The following is a 14,160-nucleotide window of genomic DNA, read 5'->3' on the forward strand; positions in this document are numbered from 1 at the left end:
CTGCAACCTCCACCTCCCAGGTTCAAGCAATTCTCCTGTCTCAGCCTCCTGAGTAGCTGGGATTACAGGCATGCGCCACCACACCCAGCTAATTTTTGTACTTTTAGTAGAGACAAGGTTTTACCATGTTGGTCAGGCTGGTCTGGAACTCCTCACCTCAGGTGATCCACCTGTCTTGGTCTCCCATAATGCTGGGATTACAGGCGTGAGCCACCACACTTGTCCTAATTTTTGTATTTTTAGTAGGAACAGGGTTTCACCATGTTAGCCAAGCTGGTCTCGAACGAACGCCTGACCTCAGGTGATCTGCCCGCCTCGGCCTCCCAAAATGCTGGGATTATAGGCGTGAGCCACCGTGCCCAGCATATTTGTTTATTTTTTTACTTGGAGTAGTCTTCAGTGTTACCCCATCTTCACTTTAATATGAATACTTAGGTCTCTCTGAGCTCTGCTTTAAAAAACACTAACTTTGTATGTGGAATTATTTTATTTATTTTATTGTTTAGAGACAGGGTCTTGCTGTGAGTCTGGTCTCAAACTCCTGTCCTCAAGCAGTTCTCCCACCTTAGCCTCCCAAGTATCTGGGATTACAGGTTTGAGTATTTGGAATAATTTTAGATTTACAAAGGTTGTGAAGATAATACAGAGAATTTTTGTATACCCTTGCCCATCTCCCCTAATATTATCCTCTCACATTACCATGGTACATGTATAAAATCTAACAAATTAACATGGATAGCATTATTATAACTAAACTCAGATTTTGTTCACATTTCACCAGTTTTTCCATTTGTCCGATTTCTATTCCGGGCTCCCCTCCATGATACCATGTTGCATTTAGTCATCTTATTTCCTTAATCTTCTCTGGACTGTGATGGTTTTTTAGTCTTTTCTTGTTTTTCATGACTGTGACAGTTTTGGGAAATACTGGTCAGAATATCCCTCAACTTGGGTTTGTCTAATGTATTTTCTCATGATTGGCCAGGCTCGGTGGCTCATGCCTGTATTCCATCACTTTAAGAGGCTGAAGTGGGAGGATCGCTTGAGCCCAGGAGTTCAAAACCAGTCTACACAACAAAGCAAGACCCCATCTCCACAAGAAAATAAAAAAGTTAGCTGGGTGTGGTCTCAGCTACACAGGAGGCTGAGGTAGGAAGATCCTTTGAGCCCAGGGAATCAAGGCTGTAGTGAGCCGTGTTTGCACCACTGCACTCCAGCCTAGGTGACAGAGTAATACTCTGCCTCAAAAAAAAAAAAAAAAAAAAAGAAAAAACACAACATAGATATGCTGGACAAAGGGGATATTCACATCCCAGACACAGCAGAGCAGGATGGCACAAAACTTCATCATGCTACTCAGAACAGCGTGCAATTTAAAACTTAAGAATTGTTGCAGGCACCGTGGCTCATGCCTGTAATCCCAGCACTTTGGGAGGCCGAGGCAGGCAGATCACCTGAGGTTGAGAGTTCGAGACCAGCCTGACCAACGTGGGGAAACACTGTCTCTACTAAAAATACAAAAATTAGCTGGCGTGGTGGTGCATGCCTGTAATCCCAGCAGTTCAGGAGTCTGAGGCAGGAGAATCGCTTAAACCTGGGAGGTGGAGGTTGCGGTGAGCTGAGATCATGCCATTGCACTCCAGCCTGGGCAACAAGAGCAAAACTCCGCCTCAAAAAAAAAATTTTTTTTTATTTCTGGAATTTTCTTCTTTTTTTTTTTGGACGGAGTCTTGCTCTGTCGCCCAGGCTGGAGTGCAGTGGCCGGATCTCAGCTCACTGCAAGCTCTGCCTCCCGGGTTTACGTCATTCTCCTGCCTCAGCCTCCCGAGTAGCTGGGACTACAGGCGCCCGCCACCTCGCCCGGCTGGTTTTTTTGTATTTTTAGTAGAGACAGGGTTTCACCGTGTTAGCCAGGATGGTCTCGATCTCCTGACCTCGTGATCCGCCCGTCTCGGCCTCCCAAAGTGCTGGGATTACAGGCTTGAGCCACCGCGCCCGGCTGGAATTTTCTATTTAATATTTTCAGACCACTGTTGACTGTGGGTAACTGAAACAGTGGAAAGCAAAACTGTGGGTAAGTAGGGGCTGCAGTATGTACTCACGTATGTTTATTTTATACTTTGGGCTATATCCAATGCTATACTGTTCAATTTATTCCATCTTTGGCCACTGGGAACTCTTACAGGTTGTCCGATCTGCTTGTCTGTATCTCTTTTTAACAGTTTTATTGAAATATAATTAACATGCCATACAATTCACTCACTCAAAGTGTACAATTCAATGGCTTTTAGTATACTCACTTACTTGTGCAAGTATTACTATAACCTTATACCTCTTGTACATCATCCCCTAAATTCCTATCCCCTGGCAACCCCGAATTTACTTTCTGTCTTTTTATATTTGCCTATTTGGGATACTTCATATAAATGGAATTACACAACATGGTGTCCTTTGTGATTGGCTTCACTTAGCAAAATGTTTTCAAGATCCCTCGGTTTTTTTTTTTTTTTTTTCTTTTGTTTGTTTGTTTGTTTTTTGAGATGGAGTCTTACTTTGTCGCTCAGGCTGGAGTACAGTAGCACAATCTCAGCTTACTGCAACCTCCACATCCCAGGTTCAAGCAATTCTTCTGCCTCACCCTCCAAAGTAGCTGGGATCATAGGCGTGCGCCACCATACCCAGCTTGTGTTTGTTTTGTATTTTTAGTAGAGACAGGGTTTCACCATGTTGGCCAGGCTGGTCTTGAATTCCTGACCTCAGGTGATCCACCCACCTTGGTCTGCCAGAGTACTGGGATTACAGGCATGAGCCACCGCACCTGGCCTATCTATTGTATTCTGAATGTTTATCTATTTAGATGCTCACTTTACATAGTTGTAATCCATGTGACTGTAGAATTTGGCATTTTGATTTTGTGACTTAACATTATTTATGTACATTTTCCCATTCTTTTACAGAGTTTGCATATTCAATTTATTTATTTATTTATGAGACGGAGTCTTGCTGTATCACCAAGGCTGGAGTGCAGTGGTGTGATCTCAGCACACTGCAACTTCCCCCTCCCAGGTTGAGGCAATTCTCCTGCCTCAGCCTCCGCAGTGGCTGGGATCACAGGCATGCACCACCACACCTGGCTGATCTTTGTATTTTTAGTAGAGATGGGGTTTCACCATCTTGGCCAGGCTGGTCTCGAACTCCTGACTTCAAGGGAACTACCTGCTTTGGCCTCTCAAAGAGCTGGGACTACGGGCATGAGCCACCACGCCTGGCTCAGATAACACCTTTTTTGTTTGTTTGTTTGTCTTGAGATGGAGTTTTGCTCTTGTTGCCCAGGCTAGACGGCAATGGCATGATCTCGACTCACTGCAACCTCCACCTCTTAGGTTCAAGCGCGTCTCCTGTCTCAGCCTCCCGAGTAGCTGGGATTACAGGTGCCCGTCACCACACCCAGCTAAATTTTGTATTTTTAGTAGAGACGGGGTTTCTCCATGTTGGTCAGGCTGGTCTTGAACTCCCGACCTCAGATGATCCACCTGCCTTGGCCTCCCAAAGTGTGTGAGCCACTGCACCTGGCCTTTTTTTTTTTTTTTTTTTTTTTGAGATGGAGTTTCACTATTGTTGCCCAGGCTGCAGTGCAATGGCTCAATCTCAGCTCACTGCAACCTTGGCCTCCCAGGTTCAAGCGAGTCTCCTGCCTCAGCATCCCAAGTAGCTGGGATTATAGGCATGTGCCACTACACCCGGCTAATTTTGTATTTTTAGTAGAGGTGGGCTTTCACCCTGTTGGTCAGGCTGGTCTTGAACTCCTGACCTCAAGTGATCCACCTGCCTTGGCCTCCCAAAGTGCGGGATTACAGGCGTGAGCCACCGTACCTGGCCTGTCCTTATCAAATGAACAGACAAATGATTTGGGGGAGTGCTATGGTCTGAATGCTTGTGTCTTCCGCAAATTACGTTGAAACCTTACACTCCGTGTGCTAGTATGGGAAGATGGGCCTCTGGGAGGTGATTAGATCATAAGCACTCTGCCCTCATGAATAGGATTAGTGCCTTATAAAGGAGACCCCAGAGCTAGTTGGGCTGCAGTGAGAAGGCATAGTCTATGAGGAAGCAGGCCCTCACCAGACACTGATGAGATCTTGATCTTGGACTTCCCAGCCTCTAGACTGTGACAAATCTCTGCTCCTTTTTTTTTTTAGAGACAGGGTCTTGCTCTGTTGCCCAGGCTGGAGTGCAGTGGCATGATCATAACTCACTGCAGCTTCAAACTTCTGGGCTCAAGCCATCCTCCCACCTCAGCCTCTTGAGTAGCTGGGACTACAGGCAGACACCATTGTGCCCAGTTAATTGTTTTAATTTTTTTGTACAGACAGGATCTCACTTTGTTGCCCAGGCTGTTTGTTCTCTTTTTTTTTTTTTAGACAGAGTCTCGCTCTGTCGCCAGGCTGCAGAGTGCAGTGGTGCAAACTCAGCTCATTGCAACCTCCTGCTCCAGGGTTCAAGTGATTCTCCTGCCTCAGCCTCCCGTGTAACTGGGACTACAGGCACCCGCCACCACGCCTGGCTAATTTTTGTATCTTTATTTTTTGTATTTTTAGTAGAGACGCAGTTTCACCACGTTGGCCAGGATGGTCTTGATCTCCTGACCTCGTGATCCACCCGCCTCAGCCTCCCAAAGTGCTGGGATTACAGGCGTGAGCCACTGCACCTGGCCTGTTCTTAAAACTCTTAGTTTTTTTTTTGTTTTGTTTTTTTTTTTTTGTTTTTTTTTGAGACGGAGTCTTGCTCTGTCACCCAGGCTGGAGTGCAGTGGCCGGATCTCAGCTCACTGCAAGTTCCGCCTCCCGGGTTCACGCCATTCTCCTGCCTCAGCCTCCCGAGTAGCTGGGACTACAGGCGCCCGCCACCTCGCCCGGCTAGTTTTTTTGTATTTTTTAATAGAGACGGGGTTTCACTGTGTTAGCCAGGATGGTCTTGATCTCCTGACCTTGTGATCCGCCTGTCTCGGCCTCCCAAAGTGCTGGGATTACAGGCTTGAGCCACCGCGCCCGGCCCAAAACTCTTAGTTTTAAGCGATCCTCCTGCATTGGTCCCCAGAAGTACTTAGATGACAGGTATGAGTCACAGGGCCCAGCCCAAATTTCTGTCATTTCTAAGTTATTTAGCCTAAGGTGTTTTGTTGTAGCATCCTGTATTAGTCAGGGTTCTCTAGAAGGACAGGACTAATAGGATAGATGTATATATAAAGGAGAGTTTACCAAGTAGTATTAACTCACAGGATCACGAGGTCTCACAATAGGCCGTCTGCAAGCTGAGCAGCAAGGAAGCCAGTCTGAGTCCCAAAGCTGAAGAACTTGGAGCCTGATGTTTGAGGGCAGGAAGCATCCAGCAGGGGAGAAAGATGTAGGTTGGAAGGCTAAGGCAGTCTCGCCTTTTCACGTTTTTCTGCCTGCTTTATATTCACTGGCAGCTGATTAGATGGTACCCAAACAGATTAAGGGTGGGTCTGCCTTTTCCAGCCCACTGACTCAAAAGTTAATCTCCTGTGGCAACATCCTCACAGACACACACAGGATCAATATGTTTCATCCTTCAATCCAATCAAGTTGACACTCAGTATTAATCACCACACAGCCCAAACAGAATAAGACAGGGAGCTTGTTAAAACAGAGTCTGATTCCAGGAGTTCGAGGCTGCAGTGAGCTATGATCACACCATTGTACTCCAGCCTGGGAGACAGAATAAGACCCCGTTTCTAAAATAAATAAATAAATAAATAAATAAATAAATAAATAAATAAATAAATAAAAGAGTCTGGTTCTGTAGATCTGGGGCAGGGTCTGGCATTCTGTACTTCTAACAAGCTCTCAGTTGATGCCAATACTGCTGGTGCAGGGACCATGCTCAGAGTAGCAAAGACTGATCAAGGTTCACACCTATAAAAACAAGGTTCACTTCACTGAACCCCAAATCAAATTCAGTTAACACTGATTGAGAGCTTACTTGGTATAAGACCACAAGGGAACAGCCTCTTGAGTAGCCCGGACTACAGGGAAACACCATTGCGCCGTTTTTTTTTTTTTATTTGTTTGTTTTTGAAGAGACAGGGTCTCACTTTGTTGCCCAGAGTGTTTGTTCTTAAACTCCTAAATGTAAGCAACCCTCCTGCCTTGGTAGGTTGTACCCAGAAGTACTTAGATTACCGGTATGAGCCACAGGGTCCAGCTCAAATTTCTGTCATTCATAAGTTACTTAGTCTAAGGTATTTTGTTGTAGCAGCCGGTATTAGTCAAGGTTCTCTTTTTATAAAATTAATTAACTATTTAATTAATTTTTTTTTGAGACAGAGTCTCGTTCAGTCTCCCAGACAGGAGTATAATGGTGTGATCTCTGGTCACTGCAACCTCTGCCTCCCAGGTTCAAGCAATTCTCCCACCACAGCCTCCTAAGTAGCTGGGATTATAGGCACCTGCCATTATGCCTGGCTAATTTTTGTAGAAATCGTTTTTTTTTTTTTTTTTTTTGTAGAGATGGGGTTTCACCATGTTGGCCAGGCTGGTCGTGAACTCCTGACCTTGGGTGATCTGCCCTGCCTCCCAAAGTGCTGGGATTATAGGCATGAGCCACTGTGCCTGGACATTAGTCAGGGTTCTCTAGAGGGACAGAACTAATAGGATAGTCCTACACAAATACATAGGTATTATGAATAATTTTTCATTTGGTCATGGATCTGGCTGGTTGGGTGGTAGCCTCCTCCCTCAAAGCCACAGAGTGTCTCTCCCAAAGTTGAAAATGTTTTCAGCAGACAGGGAAGAACCATTATTTTGTCAAGCATTTACCAGCACCTGGCTAGATTTTTTTTTTTTTTTTTTTTTTAGACAGAGTCTCACTGTCACCCGGGCTGGAGTGCAATGACACAATCTCAGCTCACTGTAAACGCTGCTTTTCGAGGTCACGTGATTCTCCTCCCTCAGCCTCCCAAGTAGCTGGGATTACGGGCATGTGCCACCATGCCTGGCTAATTTTGGCAGAGATGGGGTTTCGCCATGTTGTCCAGGCAGGTCTTGAACTTCTGACCTCGTGATCCACCTGCTTCAGCCTCCCAAAGTGTAGGTTTATAGGTGTGAGCCGCCGTGCCCATTCCTGGCTAGAATTTTTATTTCACCTCAAGAAATTGCAAAAATAGGCCAGGTGTGGTGACTCATGCCTGTAATCTCTGTAATCCCAGCACTTTGGGAGGCCGAGGCGGGTGGATCACCTGGCGTCAGGAGTTCGAGACCAGCCTGGCCAACGTGGTGGAACCCCGTTTCTACTAAAAATACAAAATACAAAAAATTAGCCAGGTATGGTGGCGGGTGCCTGTAATCCCAGCTACTTGGGAGGCCGAGGCAAGAGAATCGCTTGAACCTGGGAGGTGGAGGTTGCAGTGAGCTGAGATCATGCCACTGCAGTCCAGCCTGGGCAACAAGAGCAAAACTCCATCTCAAAAAAAAAAATTAAAGAAATATATTTCGACTTTTATGTCACACCATATACAAAAATAACTCAAAACAGATCATAGACCTAAATGTAAGCACTAAAGTTATATAAAACTTTTAGAAGAAACAAATTTAAGGCTGGGTGTGGTAGCTAACACCAGTAATCGCAGCACTTTGAGAGCCCGAGGCGAGGGAATCACTTGAGGCCAGGAGTTCAAGAACAGTCTGGCCAACATGGCAAAACCTTCATCTCTACTAAAATTAACTGGGTGTAGCAGTCACATCTGTAATCCCAACTACTCGGGAGGCTGAGGCATGACACTCGCTTGAGCCTGGGAGGAGGCTGCAGTGAGCCAAGATTGCACCACTGCAATCCAGCCTGGTGACACAGTAAGATTGTGTCTCAAAAAATAAAAAGAAACAAACAAATAACACCTCCCTCCCCGCAAGAAAACCCACATAAGACACCATTAAGAAAATGAAATCTCACAGACCAGAAAAAACGATTTGCAAACCATGTATCTGATGAAGGACTTGGATTTAGAATATATAAAGAATTCTTTTTTTTTTTTTTTTTTTTTTTTTTTTTTTTTTTTTTTTTTGAGATGGAGTCTCGCTCTGTCGCCCGGACTGGAGTGCAGTGGCCAGATCTCAGCTCACTGCAAGCTCCGCCTCCCGAGTTTACGCCATTCTCCTGCCTCAGCCTCCCGAGTAGCTGGGACTACAGGCGCCCGCCACTTCGCCCGGCTAGTTTTTGTATTTTTAGTAGAGACGGGGTTTCACCGTGTTAGCCAGGATGGTCTCGATCTCCTGACCTCGTGATCCGCCCGTCTCGGCCTCCCAAAGTGCTGGGATTACAGGCTTGAGCCACCGCGCCCGGCAAGAATTCTTAATAGGAAGACAAGCAACATAATTAAAAGACAGACAATGAATAAGGAAATAAATTTGAAGAGGATATATGAATGGCAAATAAGCATGTGAAAAAATGTTCAATACCCTTAATCTTGGGAAAATACAAACATGGTTTTAAACCCCAGTAAGATGCAATTTCACACCCACTTGAATGGTCATAATAAAAAAGGCAGACACTAACAAATGCTAGGATGTGGAGGCCCTGGAATGTTCATACATTGCTGGTGGGAATGTAAATGCTACAGCCACTTTAGAAAACAAATTGGCAGTTTCCAAAGAAGTTAAACACAATTTACCATATTATCCAGCAATTCTACTTCTAACTATATACTCAAGAGAAATGAAAACATTTCTATCAGCTAATGAATAGATGAACAAAACATGGTATATCCATACAGTAGAAAACTATTCAACAATGAAGGGGAACAAAATGAATGAATCTTAAAAACAGTTAGTGAAAGAAGCCAGATGCAGAATACTACCTATTATATGATCCTGATAGAAAGTAGATTAGTGGCTACCAGGACCAGCAGAAGAAAGGTCGGGGCTTTGTTTTGGGGATTTAAAAAATCTTCTGGCTCGGTGTGGTGGCTCACACCTGTAATCCCAGTACTTCAGGAGGCTGAGGCCGGCGGATCACCTGAGGTCAGGAATTCGAGATCAGCCTGACCAACATGGAGAAACCCCATCTCTACTAAAAACACAAAATTAGCCGGACATGGTGATGCATACCTGTAATCCCAGCTACTCAGGAGGCTGAGGCATGAGAATTGCTTGAGCCCGGGAGGCGGAGGTTGCGGTAAGCCAAAATCATGCCATTGCACTCCAGCCTGGGCAACAAGAGTGAAACTCCATCTCAAAAAAAAAAAAAAAAAAATTCTAGCTCCTTCTCTCTCTTTCCTGAAGGCTGGAGGGTGGGACTGAAATTTCCAGCTCTCTAATCCTCTCATCACTTGGTCTTTCCTTGACTGGCCCCACCCTGAGGCTAGCTACAGACTCACTCTAGGTCACTTTATTAGTATAAACTCAGGGGTTATGAAAGGGGTTCAGTGTGAATAACAAAAGATACTTCTATCACTCAAGAAACTTCAAGAGTTTTAGGGCCTTTGTAACAGGAATCAGGGACAAAGGCCAAATATATTTCATATTATACCACAGAACTATATATTTTGAATGGTGTATTAGTCCGCTTTCACACTGCTATAAAGAACTGCCCAAGACTAGGTAATTTATAATGGAAAGAGGTTTAATTGACTCACAGTTCAGCATGGCTGGGGGGGGGGCCTCATCAATTTACTATCATGGCGTAAGGCGACAGGGAAGCAAGGCACCTTCTTCACAAGGTGGCAGGACGGCCAAGTGGCAAGTGAAGGGGGAAGGGCCCCCTTACAAAATCATCAGATGTCACTCACTATCACACTCACTATCACAAGAATAGCATGGAGGAAACGGCCCCCATGATTCAATTACCTCAACCTGGTCTCTCCCTTGACATGTGGGGATTATGGGGATTACCATTCAAGATGAGATTTGGGTGGGGACACAAAGCCTAACCATATTGAATGGTATGTGGTAAATGGTTCATAAAAATTTTTATGGAATATACATTATACCTAAAGTTGTTTTAAAAAATTATAGAAAACAGGCCAGGAGTGGCGGCTCACGCCTATAATCCCAGCACTGTGGGAGGCCGAAGCGGGCAGATCACTTGAGGCCAGGAGTTTGAGACCAACCTGGCCAACATGGTGAAACCCCGTCTCTACTAAAAATACAAAAATTAGCTGGGTGTAGTGGCGGACTCCTGTAATCCCAGCTACTCAGGGGGCTAAGGCACTAGACTTGCTTGAACCTGGGAGGTGGGGGTTGCAATGAGCCGAGATTGCACCACTGCACTGCAGCCTGGTGACAGAGCAAGACTCTATCTCAACAACAACAACAACGAATAACAGAAAATGTATCTTGCAAAATAAAGAATATACTGTCATGTCTGCCCCCAAACCTGACACTCTTCACAAGGTTCATCTTATGAAATGTGAAGGATTACCCTTGGAATGCATTAGGCAACAGGACCATGGAATTAAATGCATAGTGGCTGGTTCATTAAAAATAAACATATACACTTGAGGCCAGGAGTTCAAGACCAGTCTGAGAAACATAGCAAGACCCCATTTCTACAAAACATATTTTTTAAAAACTAGCAGGGCCAGGTTTGTGGTTCAGGCCTGTAATCCCAGCACTTTGGGAAGCTGAGGTGGGCAGATCACTTGGCCCGGGAGTTTGAAACCAGCCTAGGCAACATAGCAAGACCCTGTCTCTATTAAAAAAAAAAAAAAAGAAAAAAATGAGCCTGGCATGGTGGCATGTGCCTGTAGTTCCAGCTACTTGGGAGGCTGAGGCAGCAGGATGGCTTGAGCCCAGGAGATTGAGTCTGCAGTAATCTATGATTATGCCTAATACTCTAGTTTGGGCAACAGAGTGAGACTCTGTCTTTAAAAAAAAAAAATTACTAGACATATAATGTGTTTCTCCTACTCCTTGGAATACTTGTTAGCTACTACGTAGAAACTCTATCTCTGGAAAGTCCAGCACTACTATGACACAGTAAGTAGAAAAGGAAGGGTTATAGTAAAGTGCATTGTGCTTAAATCTAGATAGTAGGATTGGGGCAATATTTATTCTATATTGTTACTTGGTTTTAAATTTCCCAAATTTTAAGAGATATGTTACTTTTTGTATTGCATACATACATATATCACATACAAACATACATACAGTTTGTTTTTAAAATGTTGAGTTAAATTATATAATTTTACAAAGTTATCTAGCTGTAAAATAAATGTTTACCCTAAATAATAAAGCTACTGTTTCATTTATTGTGACATTTCTAAATGCCATAAGTCTTTTTTTTTTTTTTTTTTTTTTTTTGAGGAGTCTCGCTCTGGAGTGCCGTGGCCAGATCTCAGCTCACTGCAAGCTCCACCTTCCAGGTTCATGCCATTCTCCTGGCTCAGCCTCCCGACTAGCTGGGACTACAGGCACCTGCCACCACGACCTGCTAATTTTTTGTATTTTTTTAGTCGAGACGGGGTTTCACCGTGTTAGCCAGGATGGTCTCGATCTCCTGACCTCGTGATCCGCCCGTCTCGGCCTCCCAAAGTGCTGGAATTACAGGCTTGAGCCACCGCGCCCGGCCATAAGTCTTTAAAATATGTGCTGTTTTTCAAAATGGATGTGGTAAGAGCATCCAGTCAGCATGTCTTAAACTCAGGAAATATGGAAATGGCAACTGCAAGATTCTTTTTGCCACGCCATATTGATTCATTCCATCAGCTTCCAAGTATTAATAATTTAGCTGTTTCTGAATTTCTCCATCCATAAACGGGAGGAAATAATACTGGTCAGTAGCAGATTTTTATCTAATTTGGATAACCACCCTCAGAGTTTGTTATATTATGTTTGTACACAACAAAAACATTGTTTCTTTGCCTCGGAATTTACTTGAATTCTACAATGATTCAGTTTCCTTACCTGTCAACTGGGAGTAATGCTAACTCTGTTGCCGAGTTATTGTGAGGGCTAAATGAGATAAGGAAAATGTGAAACACTCCAGAGCCTCCTTTCTCTCATCCTATTCTCCAGTGTAGGTAAGATTCTCTTCCCAACAGATTCTCCCTACTACAGTACTAGGATTACTGAAATTTGATTTCAAGAAACCTGTCACTCATTCTACCTTTTTTCCCATCCACTACCCCCTCTCAGTCTCTCTCTCTCTCTCTCTCTCTCTCTCTCAAAATCCCTCCTTTATGATTCAAAGTATATTTGAAGTAGCTTTAGATGAAACTTTTTCTTTTTTCTATTAAGTCATGAGTCACTCAACAAATATTTCAGCCATATTTGATTAATTTGGCATTAAACACATATGTGTGTTGCTTTTTTTTTTTTTTTTTCTTTTTTGAAACAGAGTGTCACTCTGTCACCCAGGCTGGAGTGCAATGGTGCAATCTCGGCTCACTGCAACTTCCGCCTCCTGAGTTCAAGCTTTTCTCCCGCCTCAGTTTCCCAAGTAGCTGGGACTACAGGCGTGCACCACCACACCCAGCCAATTTTTCCATTTTTAGTAGAGACGGGGTTTCACCATGTTGGCCAGGCTGATCTCAAGCTTCTGGCCTCAGGTGATCCACCTGCCTGGGCTTCCCAAAGTGCTGGGATTACAGGTTACAGGCATGAGCCCCTGTGCCCAGTTACATCTGAAAAATTTCTAAAATTTCACACAGCTCTCAGATCTTGATCTAAAGCCATTTTGGTAAAAGACATTTTGGTAAATTGACCGAAGAGTCTCACCAAATTCTGGTCCAAGATACAATTTAAGTCCAAATAAGTGTAGTTATTTGCAACTTTAAAGTAAACATTAATAAAGCAGAGGGAAGTCAAATGTTTTACTGAAAAGGATACTGTATTTTCAAAGAAGTTCAAGTCAAACTTTCTATCCTAAATTAGGGAGTTGAACTAAAGAATTTTAAAAATTTTTACAGGAATATGATGCAGGCTGGGGAGAAAAACTGAGGATGAGGAATCTATATACTATAAATAGATCATCACATTGATTGATTGAAAGGACTTGTTTTATTTTTACTCCTTAATCATCTCTGTGTCTGTGGAGTGGGGAATGGAGAGACTGAGAGTAGAATGTAAAGCATTTGCCAGAGAGAAACTGACTAGCAGAATCCCCTGATGGTAGAGGAGGTAAGAACAGTTTAAAAAGATATAAAGTGGTAATGGCCAGAGTGTGTTATGTACCTGTGTGCGCATGTTTGTGTGTGCCGTTGTTGCTATCCATTCCCTACATTTAAGGTTAAAAGTTACTTGGATCATCGTATTCTACCTTCCATTCTTTGGACAGAAAAGCTAGTTCAAACAGACCCAAGTTTCCCGTTGCTGTATATAATGAAGACAACAATATCTTTCAAAACGAAAATAAAATTTCTTCTTCTAAAATTATCTTTCTTCTATTTGGTTTCAGTGCCAAGGGTAATTTATTCTGAAATTTAAGGTAATGTTGGCCGAGTGTGGTGGCTCATGCCTGTAATCCCAGGACTTTGGGAAGTCGAGGCATGTGGATTACCTGAGGTCAGAAGTTCGAGACCAGCCTGGCCAACATGACAAAACCCTGTGTCTACTAAAAATACAAAAAACATTAGCCGGGTGTGGTGGTGTGCTTCTGTAATCCCAGCTACTAGGGAGGCTGAAGCAGGAGAATCGCTTGAACCTGGGAGGTGGAGGCTGCAGTGAGTAGAGATGCAGCCTGGGCAACAGAGTGAGACCCCCCGTATCAAAAAATAAAATAAAATAAAATAATGTTAAAATAGGGAATTAAATACTCACTTTGACAAACTGTGGGTATAGGTTAGAAATGGAAAAGAAAAAGCCCTGCATGGGGAATCTTATTCTCAATTGTTCTAAATTAGCCACGCAATATTTGTGCTTAGTGGTGAAAACTCTTCATCAAATTTGTGGATTCACAAGAATATCCAGTATCTTAATTTTAGAGAAAGGCAGTGGGGACCAAAAATTGTTGTGTCTGGGATGCTCCCAGGAGGTGCTATAGTGATGCTGCAATGAGTCGTGATATATGTAATGTTACGAAGGAGGAACTGCAGAGGAGAACTAGGATTACTACAGATTACTTTCCATTACTAATAAATAGTGAATCAAGTTTTCCCCTCAAATTAAAAATATTTCAAACCTGTCAGGCATGGTGGCTCATGCCTAT

The 14,160-nt window shown here is 43.6% G+C and overlaps 1 protein-coding gene across 3 annotated transcripts in view; it reads right to left on the reverse strand.

Moving 5' to 3' along the window:
• Positions 1-14,160, reverse strand: part of AP4S1 (adaptor related protein complex 4 subunit sigma 1) — a 114,181-nt gene that overhangs the window by 73,088 nt on the left and 26,933 nt on the right. The gene's annotated exons all lie outside the window — the stretch shown is intronic.

Source organism: Rhinopithecus roxellana, chromosome 5 (genome assembly GCF_007565055.1).
Source record: "Rhinopithecus roxellana isolate Shanxi Qingling chromosome 5, ASM756505v1, whole genome shotgun sequence".
Taxonomy (NCBI): domain Eukaryota; kingdom Metazoa; phylum Chordata; class Mammalia; order Primates; family Cercopithecidae; genus Rhinopithecus; species Rhinopithecus roxellana.